The sequence below is a fragment of the Panthera leo genome, chromosome C1 (assembly GCF_018350215.1).
Source record: "Panthera leo isolate Ple1 chromosome C1, P.leo_Ple1_pat1.1, whole genome shotgun sequence".
NCBI classification, from domain to species: domain Eukaryota; kingdom Metazoa; phylum Chordata; class Mammalia; order Carnivora; family Felidae; genus Panthera; species Panthera leo.
In genome coordinates, this window is record NC_056686.1 from 118,291,109 (window position 1) to 118,311,852 (window position 20,744).

A 20,744-nucleotide genomic window follows, 5' to 3' on the forward strand; every position below is an offset into this window, starting at 1 on the left:
AGCATATGTCTCTTGATTTCGGCTCAGGTCATGATCTCAGTTTGTGAGTTCGAGCCCCACACTGGGCTCTGCGCTGACAGTGCAGAGACTGCTTGGGATTCTCTCTCCCCCCTCTCCCTCTCCCCCTACCCTGCTCATGCTCTCTCTCGCTCTCTCAAAATAAATAAAAACTTAAAACACAAAGAAGTGGAAAGTGTGGGGTTTTGCTGGGTTAGAAATGACCATGGACACTCATCCCACCAGAAGTGGGACTCAGTCTTGAGTACCTGGCACCAAGACGGTGCTCAGTACCCTTTGTTGAGTGAATAAATGATGAGGCAGAATTTGGACAAGCAGATATAGTTAGTAGTTAGGAACCTCTCAAGTTTGGGGTGGAAAGAACGGATTGGAGTCTCGTGTTTAACTTGGGAAAGTTACATCTATCTCCTTAAGAGACTCGAAGGTTCAAATGTGCTTATGGATACGTCACGCTTGGGGCCTGACAGGTGGGGAACTGAATGTTCAGTGATGATGACTGTCATTTCAGGTGTAATCCAAGCAGTGCCCACGGCATGCCAAGGATGTGAAGGGCTGGTCTGTAGATGTCTGGGCAGGTCAGAAAGCTGGCGGGCCCAGCTGCAGAGGGCAGCAGGAGGAAATGAGAGTTCTGTAGTCCAATGTTTGGAAACCACCTAGAGAGGTTTCCCCACGCCTTGGTTCCCCTCTCCAAGTTCTGGAACCTCCACAGCCTCCTGGATTCAGAACTGGGTTGGCAAGGACAGGATATGAGTGGGAAAAGAAGCACACCCTCCCTTCAACCCCCCCGGCAGGGAGGAAAGGAGCCAGCTCGGCTTTAGGTTTTAATGACTGGTTTGAAAGGCAAGCTTCCTGGTTTTAAATCAAGAGGCTCATCCTCAGTCCAGATGCTAGAAAGCAATTTCACGGAGTGCTCATCTTATGAAGCTTGGACCGCCCAGGCAAGGGAGACGTGGCCACCACACCAGTGGGGAGGGCAGGGAGGGGTAGACCCAGCCACAGAGAGCCCAGACATCCCTGCAGACCCGGCTCCCTGGCTCCATCCCAACCTGCCTGAAAATCACCCCCAGCCACTGAAATGTTCTTTTGCAGGCCGGTCAGAGAACGAAGCAGGAGGCACAGACTTTTTCTCCCAGTCTGGAAGACACTGGCCAGGACACTAAGCAGGGAGCCTCGAGGCCTGAGCCCCGCGGCCATCTCTGAAACATAGAAGAGGATGTGGAGGCCACTCTCTGGGCTTTAGCTACCTTTTCTAGGGAACTGAGGGGGCTTGGACTAGAAGAGCAATGAGCCTAGAAGGTCTCCAGCTGATTAACACTCAAATCCTGGGGGAAGAGGGAAGGATCTGATATTTTTTGCACTCCTAAAACTCATCACTTCACACAACTAATCCCTCAGGCAGGTATTATTGTCACTGTCTTATAGAGATATCAAGTGCAGCGTCCCTTACAAGGTAGATGAAGAAGCAAGTGTGGAGAGCTGAGGATTTGGCCAAGGTCACATGGTGAAGAGCTGAGATTCAGACTCGGTTCCATCTGACTGCAAAGCCAGGGGCTCTCACTTACCGTGAGGCAGCTGAAGCTGCCTGACCCCCCCCCCCCCCCCCCCCAGGGCTCAGGTGCACAGCTTTGGACTATAGTCCTTAACTCTCACTGTTTAATTACCTGGAGCCCTGCCCAATACTCTGATAAGCACAAGGAGGGAAGGGCCAGGGGGCAAGGAACGGAAATGAACTGAAGAGGGCACATCTGTGATCCCAGGGTGACCACAGGTCCTGGGGAGCTCAGCAGGCTTGGGACTGGCTGTCCAACCTCCTAGTAAACATGTGGCCTGGAATGAGCTCTGGGCTGGCTCTGAGGTCACTCCAGGCCTTCCTCCTAGATTGCCTGGCTAAGGCCACTTGCCCATCATTCAAAGCCTCCTTCAGGAAAGTTTCTATACCTCACTGATGCCCCGCTAAGTCCATTTCTCCATCAGACAATGATCAAGCACATGCTCCCAGCTGCCCCATCACCCCTCTCCCCATTCCCCCAGGCCACCGGGAATAGAGACAGGCACAGAGATGGGTAAGACAGTCTCAGTCCTCCAGGTGCTTCTGGCTGGGTGCAGGGTCATGCAGACTCTGATTCAGTGCCGGTGGATGGAATCTAGGCATCTGTATTTTTAACAAACCATGCAGGTGGCTGAGGGGGCACACCCCTGTGAGACCCTTTTGGCCTTGTGGATATCCTGGACCCCATCACTGCATTTTTTGGGCTTCCACCTCTGAGAACATGGCCTGTCGGTCTCACTGGCAGGCTCTGGACTTCTAAGTCCGATAAATCTGTGTACAAATCCCTATTTCTGCAACTTGCTACCTGCGTATCTTTGCCAAATAGCCATGCTTTCTGGGGCTCAGTTTCTCCATCTGTAACAAGATGACGGTCGTGCCTTCCTGGCCTGAGGATTAACTGGGACAGTGCATGCGTAGCAAGCTGCCTGGCACAGATAAATGCACAATAAATGTCCGCTATTAATTATATCATCACTGCACTCTGATAGAAATACTTCCCTGGGGCTATTTCCAGAACCCCACTTCCCAGAGTCTGTTTCAGAGGCGGCCCTGGACACCTGGGAGGCCTTTCGGTGCCCTCTGCCACGGCTTCTTCAGGACCTGCCTACATTTTCTCCGTGGTTTCCGCCTCTTGGGCCCCAAAGACATTAGCTCAGTGTACCTTTCATCTACCCAGAGCGCCCAAAGTTCCAACCACACCCCTGTGGGCAGCCTGCCCCATTTCGGGGAAATAGGCAGGAGAGTTGAGTTTCCCAGGCAAGAGCTCGTGGCCAGAGGCAGGCACTGGTCAGCCTGGCCCCTTCCAGTCCAAGGTCGGGCGCCCCGCCCCGGTCGGCCTGCTCCTCTGGGGCCGACAAGCGGCTGGGAGGCCTGGCGGGGAAGGTCCCGCCCACCACTCCCCGCCCTTCCCTGAGACCCGCCGGCCGGAGCCTCGGGGACCGAGGACCCGAGCATTTGGCCGGTCCGCAAGGCTGCAACCCGGGTCCGGACGCGCGTTCTCCCTAGTCCCGCCCCGGGTAGGGCGTCCCCGGGCCCTGTCTCCCGGCACCGCGCACGCGGCTGGCGTCCCCAGGGAAGGGAGGCGCGCAGCGGAGGACCGGGGATCCGGGTTCTCTGTCGCCGGGCGCACGTGGCTCGGTCCCAACGGCCCCGGTCGCCCGCAGACGCGTGGCGGCGCCCGGCTTCGGAGCGGCGGTGGCGCAGGGGTGCAGCGGGGGCAGCCGCCGGGGCGGGGTGGGGGGTCCCAGGCAGGGCGCAGCCCACAGCCCCGCGAAACGCGGCGGAGGGGGTCACTCACCAATCCGGCGCGCCGCTCGGAGCAGCGGCGGCGGCTGAAGGTCCGCGTTGGAGGCGGTGGCTCGGCCCGGAGGCTCCTCCCCTCCCGGCGCCCCGCCCGCCCCCGGGGCCGGACCTGCGGGGGAGGTGGCCGCCCGCCAGCCCGCCCCTGCTAATCAGCCTCAGCCACCGCCCCCAGCAGCGCAATCGGGGAGCTGCAGGGTGCTCTGGCCCTGCAGCCGGGCGGCGGCGCCCTACGACCCTCCGCCCCCGGGCCCGAAGTTCAGAGCCAGCCCGCCCCCTTCCTGATCTACTTCCCCTCCTCCCTGCCGGGGCTCAAGTGTGCAAAACTCCTGGGCCACCACTTAACCAGGACAATGAGGGCGCGCAGACCAGGGTGACTTCTGTGTCCCGCTTCCTTAATCGGAGGGACACCTCAAATCCATTACCATTTTATAACCGGGGGTGAGTGGTAGGTCGGGTTTGCACAGATGGTAAGAGACCAAAGTGTCAGGTTGGATCCTGCTTCCGTCATTTTTGCAGTGGAAGCAGGCAATAGAGGCCCCTTCTCAGCAAGGCAGGCAGCATCCAGGCACAACGGTCCTGGCATTTCTCTGTCCCTTGTCCACTTATTGGGCAGACTTTTGGTCCTTGCCCCTAGTCCTCAGGTTTCAAGGCCTGGGAGCTTGTGGAGGACCCTTGGGAGGAGCTGCTGGGGACAATGGAGATTGCCTTCCTGTCTTGACTTGCTGGGCCCCCAGACAATCCCCTGCCCCTGAGAAAGGTGGCCCCCAACACTGTCTGCTGGCCTCCCTTCCCCCATGTGGGTGGCTGTAAGGCGAGAATACCTTAGGGGTATCTTTCTAGAAGTGCTCCCATCTGAAGCCCTTTCTCACCTGCGACTTCACAGCAGGTGCTGCTGGTTTATTCCCCTCCCTTTACAGGTGAGAGTGCTCTGGTTAGGTGGGGTACTGTTGGCATTAAGGTCCGTCATCTGGGAGGCTGACTTGGGGGTTTCCAGACCCTGGGACTCGGTCTAGAATATGCCTGGGGGACATATTCCTTCAGCTCCTGATAAGGAACTTCTGATTACTCCGGTGAGCCAAGCTGGGCGGGGAGATAAGCCCTGGGGAGGAGTTATCTGAGCCCCGAGGTCAGACACAAGGGGCTGAGCCCTGCAAATGGACCCCAAAGAGCACAATAGAGGGGTGAAGAGGCAGAATCGCGACCTCCTCCTGGTGGGAAGGCTGCTATGAAGGGCCTCTTCTCCCCACCCCCACCCCCCTCTGAGATCCGCCCCAGAGAGCCAGAGCCTGACCCGCCTCCATAGTTTCCTCCTGCCTAGTATACCCAGCGTCCCAGCTCTCGCTGTGAGGCCCCAAGGCCCAGATCCTCTCGCACCTCCTTTTGCCCCGCCCTACCCCAAGGCAACACCCACTGAGCTCCTGCAGCAGTTCTCAAAGTTCCCTTTTCCGTTCAACACTCGGGGAATCCTGCCATACCACACAGTGTTCCATGTGCCAGGGACCCAGGTGCCCCATGCCTGGTCCCTGCCCTTGGATGGTGGGTCGCTGCTGCAGTGGGTTATAAACTTTGGGAAGATAGGAACCAGTTCCTAGCCCCCTTTGGTGACCCCCACGCACTAGGTGTTCTTTAAGTATCTGGCTGATGGCCATCTCTGAGCATCCTTCCTGCAATGCCAGCGGACGGCAGGAGGAGACTGAGCTTGAGAAATGGAGGCACTCAGAGGTCTTCTGCCATTCTTGGAAGGACCCTTGGATCTGCCCAGCATCCTTCCAAGGATACCTGGTGGGGCTATTTGTGGGGCTCCCCATAAGCTGGAGAGGTGAAGGCTGGCCTGGCAGAGGGCTACAGAGGGAGGAATGTCCTAAGCTTGAGCTTCCTCGGAAGAACATCCAGGGGCCTGAAAGGGACGGGGCGTAGGTAATTGAATGCCCTTAAGTGGACAGACATCACCAACCCTGTCGGCCTTTGGAGCTTTGCTTGTCCGTCTCCCCCTGGATTGGGAGCACATTGAGTGGAAGCTTATCTGGCATGGGGTCCGGTGTGGATGAGGGTTCAAGAAATGTTTCCTGAATGTTTGGGGGTGGGGAGGCAAACTTTTGGAAGCAGATGAGCTCTGTCCTGATCTAGGGGAGAGGACGGTATGTTGGCATTGGCTGAGCACCTCCTCTGCGTCGGCCTCGTGTCTGGTCAGGCCAAGGGCAGAGCAGTCAGAGCCATCCTTGCAAGATGTTGGGCAGATCCTGTTACTTCTCTGCTCCCCCCCTCCCACTCACCCCCATCCTGCCAGGATGGCCTCCTCCCTTTTCCTCAGATAGATTTGGCAGGGTCCTCAGGCAGGCCACAGTCCTTGCCATTCCCTCTGCCTGGACCCTGGTCGTCCCTATGGCCCTCTCTCCCTCTCTCAGTTCCTAGCTGAAATATTATCTCAGTGAGACCTACCCCATCGTCCCCTCATCCATGTACCTTGCCCTGTTTCTTTCTTTTTTTTATGTTTATTTTTGAAAGAGAGAGCGAGAGCCCGTGCGAGCCCCAGAGCACACATGTGAGTGGGGCAGGGGCGGAGAGAGAGGAGGACAGAGGATCTGAAGCCAGCTCTGTGCCGACAGCGGAAAGCCTGATGTGGGGCCCAGACCCACGAACTGTGAGATCATGGCCTGATCCGAAGTCGGATGCAAAGTGTTTCTTCCCTAACATGCTATCAAACACACTTTTCCTGTTTGTTGTTCATTAACTGTCCCCTCCCACAGAAATGTGAGGCCCCCCCCAGGGCGGGGAGTTGCGTCTGCCTCATTCACTTCTGCATTTCCAGTACCTCGAACAGTGCCTGGCACAGGGTTGCTGAGTGAAGGTACCCCCATTCTCACCCTTCTTCACCTCCTTCAGCATCCCTGGGAAGCTTCCCCCATGGCTCCCGAGCACCTCCTTTGCCTTCCCCAGAGCTAGCATGGTTCTGGGACAGACCTAGTATATGCACTGTTGGAAGTCTGGGCCTAGAGCTGCTAAATATTCTCTTTACAGAGCCCCTGGTGTCGGCCTCCAGAGGTAGCCTTTTCCTCTGAAGACAAGGGTAGCCCTTGGGCTAGGAAGACAACAGTATCCAGGAAGAGAATCTAAGTTCATTGCCTTCTTGGGCCAGAGAGAAGAACGTTGTGCACTCTCAGCTTCTTGGATCGATCCGGCATCTGTAGGCTAGGACAGAGCCCATCCATTTCACAAAATAAACACCCTAATTGACTATGAGGAGATGACCACGAGAAGCTATGTGCCCAATGTGCTCTGATGCCTGCGGTCCAGGCCACCCGGACCTAGTCCTGCTGGGCCAGGGCTATAGACCCAGGGAGGGCGCTCCTCACCAGAGCTGTCCTCCCAGCCTCCGGGCACAGAGAGCTTCTCCCCGACGTGACGGAGGGAATGAGGCTGCAATTCGGATTTAAGCTTACAGACTGTTTCCACTTGGCACCTTATTTTGAACCAATATCGTGTGACATTGTAAGGCGCGGCTTACAGGGCACTGGGACCCCCACCCCTGCACCCCAGAACTTGGTACTCTGGTGTAAGACTGCCTTCCTTCTTCTTCTTCAGTTTATTTATTTGTTTTGAGAGAGAGAAAGGGAGAGTGGGGGAGGGACAGGGGGCAAGAGGGAATCCCAAGCAGGCTCCACTTTGTCAGTACAGAGCCGGATTCGGGGGCTTGATCTCAGGAACCGTGAGACCGTGACCTGAGCCGAAATCAAGAGTTGGACTGAGCCACCCAGGAGCCCCGAGACTGGCCTTCTTCCAGTCTCTTCCAGACTCTTCCAGAGTCCATGTTGAAACATGGGCTCTCCCAAGAGGAAAAGCCCTCTGAGCTCAGTGAAATGAGCTGTATATCCACAGGAGATTTAACACTGGCCAGCACGAGAGTGTGGAGAAGGTTCTAAAGGCAAATGCTAATAAAAGGGGAGGGGGTTAACGACTGGGGGTGGGGTGGGCAGGAGAAACCATTCCTCTCAGGGAGTCACTAGCACTTAGTAGGTACTTAACTCTAGGCAAATGCTAATAAAAGGGGAGGGGGTTAACGACTGGGGGTGGGGTGGGCAGGAGAAACCATTCCTCTCAGGGAGTCACTAGCACTTAGTAGGTACTTAACTCTGTGTAAGATGAAGCATCTTGGCTTGTGACTAGACCACCGGTGGCCAATGAGAATGTAGGAGCATTCGGTGGGCCCAGAATGGGCCCTATGGTAGCATTACACTGCCTTTCAGTTGTGGGCGGGGAGGTCGCAAAGGCACACAGCTGGAGAAGTCTGGGTTTTAGTTAGTCCTTGCTCCACACGTGGTGCGTGTGATGGCCTGGGGGTAGGGGTGGGGGTGGGGGGTTAGAACTGCCGAGTCTCAGGCCCACCCCAGAAGTCCTGAATCAGAAGTACGTTTCAACCCGATCCGCCAGAGCTTATGGGTATGTTCAAGTTTGAGAAGGACTGGGACAAATGAAACTAGCAACTCCTTGAACACCAGGGCCAAGGCCGAGGATCAGAAACCTTGAGCAGACAACACTCTCACCCTTACTGAGCGGCACTTTAACACCGTATCCTTTGCTTTCTCAGAGTCTCTTATGAGTCATCAAATAGGCTGACTCAATCTGCTTGTGAATTTGTATAAATATGGAGTAACTGACTCTGTCCTTCACAACAATGCCTCTTATACAAAACTCCAAGAGGAGAAATGGAAGATGAGTACGCTTACTCCTTTCCAGTAACTGATCTCCTTTTACCGTGGGGACCAGGATACTCAGACGCATATTCACGTATTTTCCCCTAGACCATGATTTTTTGTGTCAGGTTGACGATCAGCCGCATAGGTAAACTTTTTCGCTCGAAGCTATCCTAAGTTGCTTTTGGAAAAAGCCAACTGTGCAGGTGAAAGGAATAGGAAACATCCGTGTGCCTTAGTGGCCAGTCCTCTCTCCCCCTTGACGGCCGTCACCCTTTCATGGCAAGAGCAGGGTCGTGGCACGTCCTCTACTAGAATTTTGAGGAGAGAACAGAGGAGTAGGGAGAAGGATGTGCCTTCGAACATCAGCTGGGTGTTACGGAGGAAAGAAAACCCACCCAGCTAGGGGTCACAGCCCGGGAAATCATGACAGGGGGCTCACACCATGCCCCTCCCTGCTACCTCTGTGCCCATGCACACGTCTCACCTGATTGGCAGTGCAAAGTACTGTCCTTCGTGCCAGGGGCCTCCTTGCAGGCTGGGGCGGGGGGACGCGGTTCAGCAGAGGCCTCAGTAGCCATCTCTCCATATGTTGCTCCCTCTGCCGCTGGGTCCCCAGGTGGGGTATCTGCACTCAGCTCCCTCAGTGCGAGGGGTGGGGCGGGGAGGGGGTGTGTGGGCGGAGGAGAGAGTCAGGTGAGGCTGTTCAAGGACTGGAGTGTGGCAGCAGCTCTGCAGGGCAGAGGCGGGGTCACTGACCTTGGGCTCATCTACAAACACACTGTGGTCAGTGGCCGAGATAAGCCCTTCCCCCACCTGGGGATGTGTTTGAACCTGCTCAGTTCTGGTGCCTGGGTCTTGGCTCTCAAGGGAAGGGAAAGGAAGTGACATGTGCTGAGGTCCCACCTTGAGGCCAGCGCTGTGGCAGGTTGAAATCACTCCATGTAAGCCTCCCTGGCCCCCGCATCCCCGAATGGGATCAGCCCCATTTTTCAGATGAGGCGAGTGACCTCATGCCCAGAAGAAGCGACAGAGCTGGGATCCGAACCAGGTCTCCCTGACTCCCGCATCTTTCCACTACCTTTGCCCTGCTAAGTGGAAGGCTCCTGTGGGCCATGGCCAGCACGTCTTCGGTGACCCCCGTTAGTGCCAAGGACTGGGACCGGCGTGGTGCAAGGGCAGAGCAGGGGCAGTCCATATAGTGTGACCAGAGGGGAGGTGAGCCACGGAGGGGGGCTCTCTCCCAGACACCCCTCACGGTGCCTGCCTTGCCCTGCCTAGGTGACATTCCATCAAGCTGTCCCCAGGCTCCACAGGGGTGGCAGCTCCATGAGTCTGTCCACTGGGGATGCGCATAGCCTCAAGCGGGTCTGTGAAGGCTGCTTCTGGCTGGCAGGGTGCCAGTGCCGGTTTCACTGACCCACCCGTGTGCCAATGTGTCATCAGAACGACCTTCAGACGTTTGCTGGTCTTTGACAGCATGCGAAAGGCAAGGGCCCTGCAGGAAAAGATAAGGGGGATAATGGCCCCAGAACTGCTGTTTGTGCCAAGGGCCAGGAGCCACAGTCAGCCAGGCCCGGGGTCTCCTGGGAGGAGGAGGGGGGCCGGGCGTGGTCTCTGGAAGCATCTGTAGGGTAAGAAAACACACTGACTTGGGTTCAAGAGTGGTCTCCCCACTGAACCTTGATCCCCTCAGCTGTAATCTGGGAGAATATACCCCCTCACGTGGTGTGAGAATTGAGAAATTACCAGAGAAATGCCTGGCACTTAGGAGGGCTTGTTAAAACACAGTCACCCAACCTGAGAGGAGAAGAAAGGGTGTTCGGGGAGAGGAAGACAGACACTGAAAAAGGCAGTTCCATGAGAAACGTGCTTCCTGTCAGGCCCCCCACTTCTGCCTTGGTAAAGTCTCCTTCCTTGTCCTGTGTCCTGTGAAAAGCGCTCAGGGAACTCTTTCTCCTCTTGAGGAAATTTGAAATGGGGTCGGTGAGCAAAGGGCTAAGAAAGAGTTCTTGAGACGTTTTGGGGGGCAAAAAGATGATTTCATTCAAAGCAGGGGAGGACAGGACTCAGGGGCAGAAAGAGCTGCCCTGGGGTTGTGAGGAGTGACTGATTGTATACTTTTAAGTTCGTGGAGGTGGGGAGAGAGATAAAATTAGTTTCTGAAGACTTTCTGTATGCTGAAAGCAGGGTTTTTGAGGACCGTGAGGATTAAGCTATTGTCAAGATAAGGTTGCTTTTAGTTTTTAATGACATGTAAACTTTAAGGCATGAAAGCAGCCACAGATTCCTGGAGGGATGTCACGAGCTGCAGGTGTCTGGGATCTATCAGTGGGCTGAAGGCCGTAAGGGATTTATTTAAACTACATTTTTCTTGCCTTTGTTTCCCTCATCATTCCCTGCCACCCCCCCTCCACCCCCCTCCCCCCAACAACTTCGACCCTTAAATCTTTAAAGGTTTTTGAAGGTGGAACGTCTCACCTTCTGTGGCTTTGTCTGCTGAACAGGGGCATAGAGATGTCCCTACCTACCGGTCGAGGTTGGTCAGTTGAGAATTTACTAGGAGTTAGGAAAGGCTAAGGCAGCTGTATCTAGAGTTGCTAGCATATGGGAGTTTTCTTGAGTAGAACTTCTTGGCTTGCAGTGAAGGAGTCTTGGCACCAGGTGGAGAGACATGGAAGAAAACAGCAAAACATGATTAAAATAACAAAAAGAAGCCCAAATAAGAATCCTCTCTTAAAAAATTTTATTGAAATCCAAGTTAGTTAACAGAGTGTAATAGAATTGAGTGATTCATCACTTACATATCAACCCCAGTGCCCATCACAACTAGTGCCTTCCATGATGCCCATCCCCCCACCTATACACCCCTCCAACAACTCTCCATGTGTTTTCTGGATTTAAGGGTCTCTTATGGTTTGCCTCCCTCTCTGTTTTTATCTTATTTTTCCTTCCCTTGTTCATCTGTTTTGCTTCTTAAATTTCACATGAATGAGATATGATATTTATCTCTCTGACTTACTTTGCTTAGCATAATACATTGTAGTTCCACATTGTTGCAAATGGCAACATTTCATTCTTTGTGATCACTGAGTATACTCCATAGTATGTGTGTGTGTGTATATATATATATATATATATATATACATATATATATATACATACATATACATATGCATATATATGTATATGTATATACATATATATATGTATATATATGTATATATATATGTATATATATACCACATTTTCTTTATTCATTCATCCGTTGATGGACATTTGGGCTCTTTCCATAATTTGGCTATTGTCAATGGTGCAGCTATAAACATTGGGATGCATGTGCCCCTTTGTTTTTTTTTAAATTTTTTTTTAATGTTTATTATTATTTTAATGTTTATTTATTTATTTATGAGACAGAGAGAGAGAGAGCATGAACAGGGGAGGGTCAGAGGGAGAGAGGGAGACACAGAATCTGAAGCAGACTCCAGGCTCTGAGCCCGAGCCCGACGTGGGGCTTGAACCCACGGACCATGAGTTCATGACCTGAGCCGAAGTTGGACGCCCAACCAACTGAGCCACCCAGGCGCCCCTGCATGTGCCCCTTTGAATCAGCATTTTTGTATCCTTTGGATAATTACCTAGTAGTGCAATTGCTGAGTTGTAGAACAACTCTATTTTTAATTTTTAAAAAAATTTTTGTAATGTTTATTTATTTTTGAGAGAGAGAGAGAGTGCATGCATGAGTGGGGGAAGGGCAGAGAGAGAGGGAGACACAGAATCCACAGCAGGCTTCAGGCTCTGAGCTGTCAACACGGAGCCCGATGCGGGGCTCGAACTCATGAACTGCAAGATCATGACCTGAGCCAAAGTCACTCAACCAACTGAGCTACCCGGGTGCCCATATTTTTAATTTTTTGGTGAACCTCCATAATGTTTTCCAGAGTGGGAGTACAAGTTTGCATTCCCACCAACAGTGCAAAAGTCTTTTCCCCTTTCTCCACATCCTTGCCAACATCTGTTGTTTCCTAAGTTATTAATTTTAGCCATTCTGACAGGTGTGAGGTGGTATCTCACTGTGGTTTTGACTTGTATTTCCCTGATGATGAGTGATGTTGAGTATCTTCTCATGTGTCTGTTAGCTATCTGGATGTCTTTTTTGGAAAAGTGTCTATTCATGTCTTTTGCCCATTTCTTCACTGGATTATTTGTTTTTTAGGTGTTGAGTTTGATAAGTTCTTTATAGGTTTTGGATACTAACCCTTCATCTGATATGTCATTTGCAAATATCTTCTCCCATCCCGTTGGCTGCTTTTTAGCCTTGTTGATTTTTTTCCTTTGCTGTGCAGAAGTTTTTCATCTTGATGAAGTCCCAATAGTTCATTTTTGCTTTTATTTCCCTTGCTTCTGGAGACACGTCTAATAAGAAGTTGCTGTGGCTGAGGTCAAAGAGGTTGTTGCCTGTTTTCTCCTTTAGGATTTTGATGGTTTCCTGTCTCACATTTAGGTCTTTCATCCATTGTGAGTTTATTTTTGTGTATGGTGTAAGAAAGTGGTTCAGTTTCATTCTTCTGCATGTTGCTGTCCAGTTCTCCCAGCACCATTTGCTAAAGAGACTATCTTTTTTCCATTGGATACTCTTTCCTGCTTTGTCAAAGATTAGTTGGCCATACATTTGTGGGCCCAATTCTGGGTTCTCTATTCTATTCCATTGGTTTACGTGTCTGCTTTTGCACCAATACCATACTGTCTTGATGATTACAGCTTTGTAGTAGAGGCTAACGTCTGGGATTGTGATGCCTCCCGCTTTGACTTTCTTTTTCAACATTACTTTGGCTATCTTGGGTCTTTTCTGGTTCCATACAAATTTTAGGATTGTTTGTTCTAGCTCCATGATAGGATTGCATCAAATATGTAGATTGCTTTGGGTAGTATCAAATTTTAACAATACTTGTGCTTCCAATTCATGAGCGTGGAAGGTCTTTTTCATTTCTTTGTGTCTTCTTCAATTTCATTCATAAGCTTTCTACAGTTTCAGAGTACAGATCTTTTACCTCTTTGGTTAGGTTTATTCCTAGGTATTTTATGGTTTTGGTGCAATTGTAAATGGGACCGATTCCTTGATTTCTCTTTCTGCTGCTTCATATTTGGTGTATAGAAATGCAACTGATTTCTGTACATTAATTTTATGTCCTGCGACTTTGCTGAATTCATGTATCAGTTCTACCAGTTTTTGGGTGGAATCTTTTGGGTTTTCCACTTAGAGTATCATGTCATCCGTGAAGAGTGAAAGTTTGACTTCTTCCTTGCCAATTTGGATGCCTTTTATTTCTTTGCGTTGTCTGATTGCTGAGGCTAAGACTTCCAACACCGTGTTGAACAACAGTGGTGAGAGTGGACATCCCTGTCGTATGCCTGACCTTAGGGGGAAAGCTCTCAGTTCTTCCCCATTGAGGATGGTATTAGTGATGGTCTTTTGTATCTGGCCTTTATGATCTTGCTTATGTTCCATCCATCCCTACTTTCTTGAGGGTTTTTATCGAGAAAGGATGCTGTATTTTGTCAAGTGTCTTTTCTGCATCTATTGAGAGGATCATGTGGTTCTTATCCTTTCTTTTATTTATGTGATGCATCATGTCGATTGATGTGTGGATATTGAGCCAGCCCTGCCGCCCCGGAATAAGTCCCACTTGATCGTGGTGAATAATTATTTTCATGTATTGTTGGATTTGGTTGGCTAGTATCTTGAGAATTTTTGCACCCATTTTCACCAGGGAAATTGGTCTATGGTTCTCCTTTTGGCCTCTTTGTCTGGTTTTGGAATCAAGATACTGCTGGTCTCGTAAAATGAGTTTGGAAGTTTTCCTTCTATTTCTATTTTTGGAAAAGCTTCAAAAGAATAGGTATTAATTTTTCTTTAAAAGTTTGGTAGAATATGGCCCTGGACTCTTGTTTGTTGGGAAGAGTGCTTTGATAGTTGACAAAAATCTTTCTTTAGTCCAGGAGTTTAACCAATTATTAACAGAAAGAGAGGGCTCTTTTTAAAGTGCCAATGTGAGCATTTGTCAGTTAGAAACTCAGAAATATTTTCGTGGTCATCTGGAATGTATACACAGCATTTTGTTTTTATGAGAGCACAGGTTCCACCTTGTGAAGCAGTTAAAACATCTAATGGCATTTCATTTTGTAGAACTGTTTGATGCTTTTGAGTTACTTTAGTGTTCAATAATAAGTTATTTTGAGAGTCATTGAAGGACCTTGATTATGTAGTAGGTGGTGTTAACCATCATATAGTCACTATTGTGTTGTTTTTTTCAGGTAATTCATAAGAGGCACTTGTATGGAAACAAAAGCATATAGGTTAATGGTTAGAGCAAATTATAAACTGAGTGTCTGGGTCTCAAGTTCTGCCAGTGAGATTTCTAGATGTCAGGCTTGAAGCATCCTCAGATAGAGCGGGAACAGGTGGCAGGAATCAGATGGGTTTTTCTGGTTTGTAATTCAAATGTCTGTGGTGATCCTTCTGGATGGTCCAGAGAGCAACAGTCACAAAGGTTGTCTATATATGAGTTTTGCGACAATTTCTCTGAGGTTTACCCCAAGTTGTCTAGTTTAGGCAAGGAACAAACATTTAAAGACAATCAGGACTAGAATTTAACATCCGCAAAGATGTGTTATTGAAACATAATTTGTTTTCCCTCCAAGATTACCCTTATTTTCAGAGATTGCCAAACCAAGACTAATTGGTTTGTAAAACAGGTCCAATTTTAGAGAACTTGGCCTAATTATTTACATCAGCTCAGCAAGAATAACGATTGGTTATATAATCTTTTACAATTTGCTTCGCTGGAACTTTTTATAAGGAAATTCGATTGAATTTGTAGTAGGCCCTCTAGGCCAGAGGCCAAGCCAAGTGCTTGCCATTAGGCATGCCTGCAATACTTGTAGATTTGGGTGAATTCTTCTTCACGAGGTCTCCAAAGCATCCTGAGGTTCCTGCACCTGCCAGGAAGTGACCTTCTTTAATCACCTGGGGAGGCTGCTGGAAACTCTGTAAGCAAGGTATCCGGCCAATAGTTCCAAGGGGCTTTATGGCTCCACGTTTCAGAAAGTCAACCTTATGGGAATGCAAATTGGTGCAGCCGCTCTGGAAAGCAGTGTGGAGGTTCCTCAGAAAATTAAAAATAGACCTACCCTATGACCCAGCAATAGCACTGCTAGGAATTTATCCAAGGGATACAGGAGTGCTGATGCATAGGGGCACCTGTACCCCAATGTTTGTGGCGGCACTCTCAACAATAGCCAAATTATGGAAAGAGCCTAAATGTCCATCAACTGATGAATGGATAAAGAAATTGTGGTTTATATACACAATGGAATACTACGTGGCAATGAGAAAAAATGAAATATGGCCTTTTGTAGCAACATGGATGGAACTGGAGAGTGTGATGCTAAGTGAAATAAGCCATACAGAGAAAGACAGATACCATATGGTTTCACTCTTATGTGGATCCTGAGAAACATAACAGAAACCCATGGGGGAGGGGAAGGAAAAAAAAAAAAAAAAAAAGAGGTTAGAGTGGGAGAGAGCCAAAGCATAAGAGACTGTTAAAAACTGAGAACAAACTGAGGGTTGATGGGGGGTGGGAGGGAGGGCAGGGTGGGAGGGAGGGCAGGGTGGGTGATGGGTATTGAGGAGGGCACCTTTTGGGATGAGCACTGGGTGTTGTATGGAAACCAATTTGACAGTAAATTTCATATATTAAAAAATAAAAAAAAATTAAAAAAAATAAAAAAATAAAAAAGAAAGTCAACCTTAGTTCCTTAAAGCTGTCTGGTCATATCTGACTCTATGCATGACTCTCAAATATGACATTCCAGTCAAAGCCTTGGCAGAGTAACCAATGTTTCCAATGGTGTCCTGTTACAAGGAGAACAGGTTCTCATTGAACTTATGTAAATGATGATCACTGCCATGAAAGGAAAAATATTTGCTGAGACGGTTTGAATTTCAGAGGGTGTAGGCAGAGAAAATCGTTAAATGTTTCAAATTGTTCACAAGGGAATATTTTATAACATTTCTGTAAGTTACATGTATTTTAAGAGGAAATTTCCTTAATCTGGAAGAGCAAATGTTAGAAAACCAGCAATGTTTCAAACAAGAGTCACAAATTATAATCATCTTTTCCAGTTTATTTAGTCCCACATTTCTGATTCTTGTTTGGTTTGAATGTAGCCTTTTCTGTTAGTTTTGGAAACTTCCACCTATTTCAGTTTTACGATTTTTAAAGATTTCAAAAACCTGTGTTTGTTAAAAAAAATCCTTTTTATGAATCTCCTTGAAGATGAAACTTATTTTGTAAATAACAAAAGACTATTACTCAATTGACAAAGAAATTCAGTTATTTCTGTGACACAGAACACTTCAATAATCAGAATATCAAGTGGTGACTGGGGCACCTAGGTGGCTCGGTTGGTTAAATGCCCAACTTTGGCTCAGGTCGTGATCTCACAGTTCGTGAGTTCGAGCATCGGGCTTTGTGCTGACTGCTCAGAGCCTGGAGCCTGCTTCAGATTCTGTGTCTCTCACTCTGCCCTTCCCCTTCTCTCTCTCTCTCTTTCTCTCTCTCCCAAAAATAAATAAACATTAGAAAAAAAAATTTTTAAACAGAATATCAAGTGGTGACTTTATTATCAAAGCATATTGAAACTTCAGGAAATAAACATAAATATATTCGAACAGGTATAGCATTTACCCAGGCAATACAACCTGAGGCTTACCATTATTTGTTTGACAATGCTTTCTAGATAACTTAACGTATCCAATAAAGCCTAATTGGTCAAAAAGACTTCCTTTACAACTTAAATCCTGGGAAGCTTGTTAAAAACCTCAGAAAGCACATGCCTAGATAGGATTACAGATCATTATAAAACTTAAAACTTAATTATTTACTTAACCAAGGTGGCAATAAGATTTTAAAGGCAAATAGGTAGGGTTAGGTAGTTGTAAGCAAAACTTAGCTCCTTTAAAATTGAGAGGTTTTAACTAAGTTATCAAAGCCTTGATAAAGACACAACACAAGCTTTGGCTTTCCAGGCAGACAAAGAAAAGAGAAAACAAACTTTGTTTACATTTTCTTATCAAGTGCAAACCAACACTTTAAGAAAACTTTGCTTTGAACGGAGAGAAAAGGAGAATTTCAATCTTTGACCAGTATACTTTTAAAATCCATTTATTTCAACCTTAGTCTGTCCTGATCATACATATGATTTCTTCCCAAAGATTTCCCTTCACAAATCTTCTACAATTTTCCTTTGCATTCAGGTTTTGTCCCAAGCCATTTCTTTCTCAACGACCAGTATCATTTAGGACAAATTTACTTTCTTTCACCTTTAACAAAAATGTATTTTTCTTATATCATTTTTACATATCTACTTTTCTACCTATAGAGTTGCTTCCCTTATTTTCAGCAGTCTTAACTACATTTTGCAGAATTTTAACTCTTAGAAATCTTTAGTCTCCAGTGAAAACTAAGCAGTAACCAATTGTAAACTGTTATACCGGAGTTTTTGAGATTGCAAATTTATGAATTAATTAAGCACAAAGCATGTTTTCCAACAGAATGAAGTATTTTTAGTTCCTCTGCAATAAATCAAAAACACAAGCCTACATTCAGTAATCAATGCTTTAGCATTTTATCCTATTTGGAAAAGATCTAGATGTCCAGTGAATTTAATTCCAATTTATCATCCAAATAAAACTTTAAAGTTTCAGGTTACCAAAGACTTTGAAAACTATCTTAATTATCCATGACAACTTTGAGACAGACATGGGACACCTGGCTGGCTCAGTCAGTTAAGCATCCAACTCTTGATTTTAGCTCAGGTCATGACATCAGGATTTGTGAGTTCAAGCCCCGTATCAGGCTCTGCACTGACAGTGTGGAGCATGCTTGGGATTTTCTCTCCTCTCTCTGCCCTTACCTCACTCTCTCTCAAAATAAAAAAACTTAAAAAAAAAGAAAGAAAACTTTGAGACAGATCAAAGTAACCATCATCTTTTTGCCATCTTTTTTGTGAACAAATTGCAAAAAACAAAACAATACAAGCTTATTTGATCTTCAGTAAACGTAAGTAGAAAAAGTGTCATAGCTAATGCTGATAACTTTAAAGACATGTCTATCTTAATTAAACCAACAAACTTAAATTACTTTTTTTTTTTTTTAAGACAGAGAGTGTGCAAGCAGGGGAGAGGGACAGAGAGAGAGAGGGAGACAAAGAATCTTAAGTAGGTTCCATGCTCAGCTCAGAACCTGACGAGGGGCTCTATCCCATGACCCTGAGATCACGACCTGAGCTGAACAGCCAGACTCTCAACCAACTGAGCCACCCAGGTGCCCTAAACTTAAATGACCAATTACCAACTTAAATACCAAATATGTTCTACTGGTGTCCACTTACAAGTCAAGCAATTTGTTCATCTTTGTCAATTTTTTACCTGGGGCACCGGTGGGGAGATCTGAAGGGAGTGCTCTTAGCTCCTTGAGAGCAAGGGGGGGGGGGGGAGGAGAAGGAGCTGATGTGCACCATTTTTCTTCATCTCCTAAGGAATATTGAGGCCAGGAAGTATTACAAAAGAAGGTCAGTTTTTTCTTTCTTAGATCTTGCAATCTGAAGTTAGTCCAGTGGACTCAAAGGCATCCCAAGAAGATCCTGTGTTCCTAGAAAAGTAGAGAAGGTCCATTACCAAAAATACCCCCCCCCCCCCCGACTCGCAGGTGGCATTCCAACACAGGATATGTCAGAGGTTCCTGGTGTCAAAGTGACCCACCTCTGGAAATCACTATGCCACCCACCTCAAGCAAAATCACTATGATCACCGGCCAGCTATAAAGGGTCCTTGGAGGAGGGATGCTAGCGATCCCCCCCCCCCAACTTCCCATTGCATTATGGACTGTAAAAGGGATGCTGGCATATGGACTGAAAAACTGCACCTTGCCTTACCTTGAAGGCTATGCAGTGCCTTTATTAACCCATGGAAAACACTACACATGTTTTACAAGGGGGGAAATTATCCAATTTTGTAATGGCAGTAGTCAGTAGGGGACACTAATGAAAAACAGTAAAGATAGAAATCCATCACGGTCGGGTGCCTGGGTGGCTCAGTCAGTTAAGCATCTGACTTTGGCCGGTTCAGGTCATGATCTCACAGCTTGTGAGTTCAAGCCCCGCATTGGGCTCTGTGCTGATAGCTTGGAGCCTGGAGCCTGCTTCGGATTCTGTCTCTCTCTCTGTCCCTTCCCCACTCACGCTTTCTCTCCTTCAAAAATAAATAAATATTAAAAAAAAATTAAAAAATGGGAATGCAAGGTTGTGCAGCCACTCTGGAAAACAGTATGGAGGTTCCTCAAAAAACTAAAAGCAGAACTAACCTACAACCCAGTGATTGCACTACTAGGCATTTATCCATGGGATACAGGTGTGCTGTTTTGAAGGGACACATGCACCCCCATGTTTATAGCGCCAAGTATGGAAAGAGCCCAAATATCCACTGATGGATGAATGGATAAAGAAGATGTGGTATATATATACAATGGAGTATTACTCGGCAATCAAAATGAATGAAATCTTGACATTTGCAACTATGTGGATGGAACTGGAGGGTATTATGCTGAGTGAAATTAGTCAGAGTAAGACAAAAATCATATGACTTCACTCACATGAGGACTTTAAGAGACAAAATAGATGAACATAAGGGAAGGGAAACAAAAATAATATAAAAACAGGGAGGGGGACAAAACAGAAAAGACTCATAAATATGGAGAACAAACTGAGGGTTACAGGAGGGGTTGTGGGAGGGGGGATGGGCTAAATGGGGAAGGGGCACTAAGGAATCTACTCCTGAAATCATTGTTGCACTATATGCTAATTTGGATGTAAAGTTAAAAAAATAGAAAAGAATAGTTAAAAAAAATTAAAAAAAAAAAAAAAAGAATCCATCATGGTCTAAGTGACATTCTAACACATGTAGTCTTTTACAGCCAGCTTCCCTAGGAAACAGTCCTGGTTGAGTTTAATTCAACTGGGTACTGGTTTTAGCCCGGCTCCCCGTGGAGGTCTTGTGGCCAGAAGCAGCTAGACCAGAGATGTGGAGGGGATCACATTAGACCACCTCACACGGGCGTCTTCAAGATTGGTAGCCATCCTGGTGACTTACATGGCTGTCCCGTGCCCCAGAAAGAAAAAGAACAATTCGTATAAGAATAGAAGACAATTTGTATAAGAATAGAATAAGAAGAGAGGGCCTCAAGTTTCTGGGTCTTATTACCATTCCGACCAGGGTACTAACTTCCAGCCAAAAGACAGGCTTTCTCCTCCCCATAGATCTAGGAGCTCCAGGCCAGAGAAGGGCAGCCTGAGCACTCGAAAGGAAAGTGTTCCAGTAAGACCACACTCCCCGAAAAGCCCCTGGAAAGTAAAGGAAGAGTAATTACTCACCAGGTTTGCACCGAGGCTCAGAGTCCCGATGAAAAGCCTTGAAACCCCATGCAAGGGCACCGAAACGATGAAATTTGAAGTGGGGTTCGTGAGCAAACAGCTCAGAAAATTCTCAAGACGTTTTTTGGTGCAAAAAGATGGCTGTATTCAAGCACGGTCCCAGGACCTGTGGGCGGAAAGAGCTGCCC

The 20,744-nt window shown here is 47.7% G+C and overlaps 1 protein-coding gene across 2 annotated transcripts in view; it reads right to left on the reverse strand.

Moving 5' to 3' along the window:
• Positions 1–8,595, reverse strand: part of STEAP3 (STEAP3 metalloreductase) — a 51,953-nt gene extending 43,358 nt beyond the window's left edge. The window contains exon 1 of one of the 2 annotated variants that reach the window (XM_042954225.1): positions 8,549–8,595. The gene's annotated coding sequence lies outside the window, so the exon portion shown is untranslated. Of the gene's footprint in view, positions 1–3,365; positions 3,429–8,548 lie in introns of those variants that run through there. The other variant, XM_042954227.1, reaches the window with a different exon arrangement.
• Between the last annotated feature and the right edge of the window lie 12,149 nt (positions 8,596–20,744).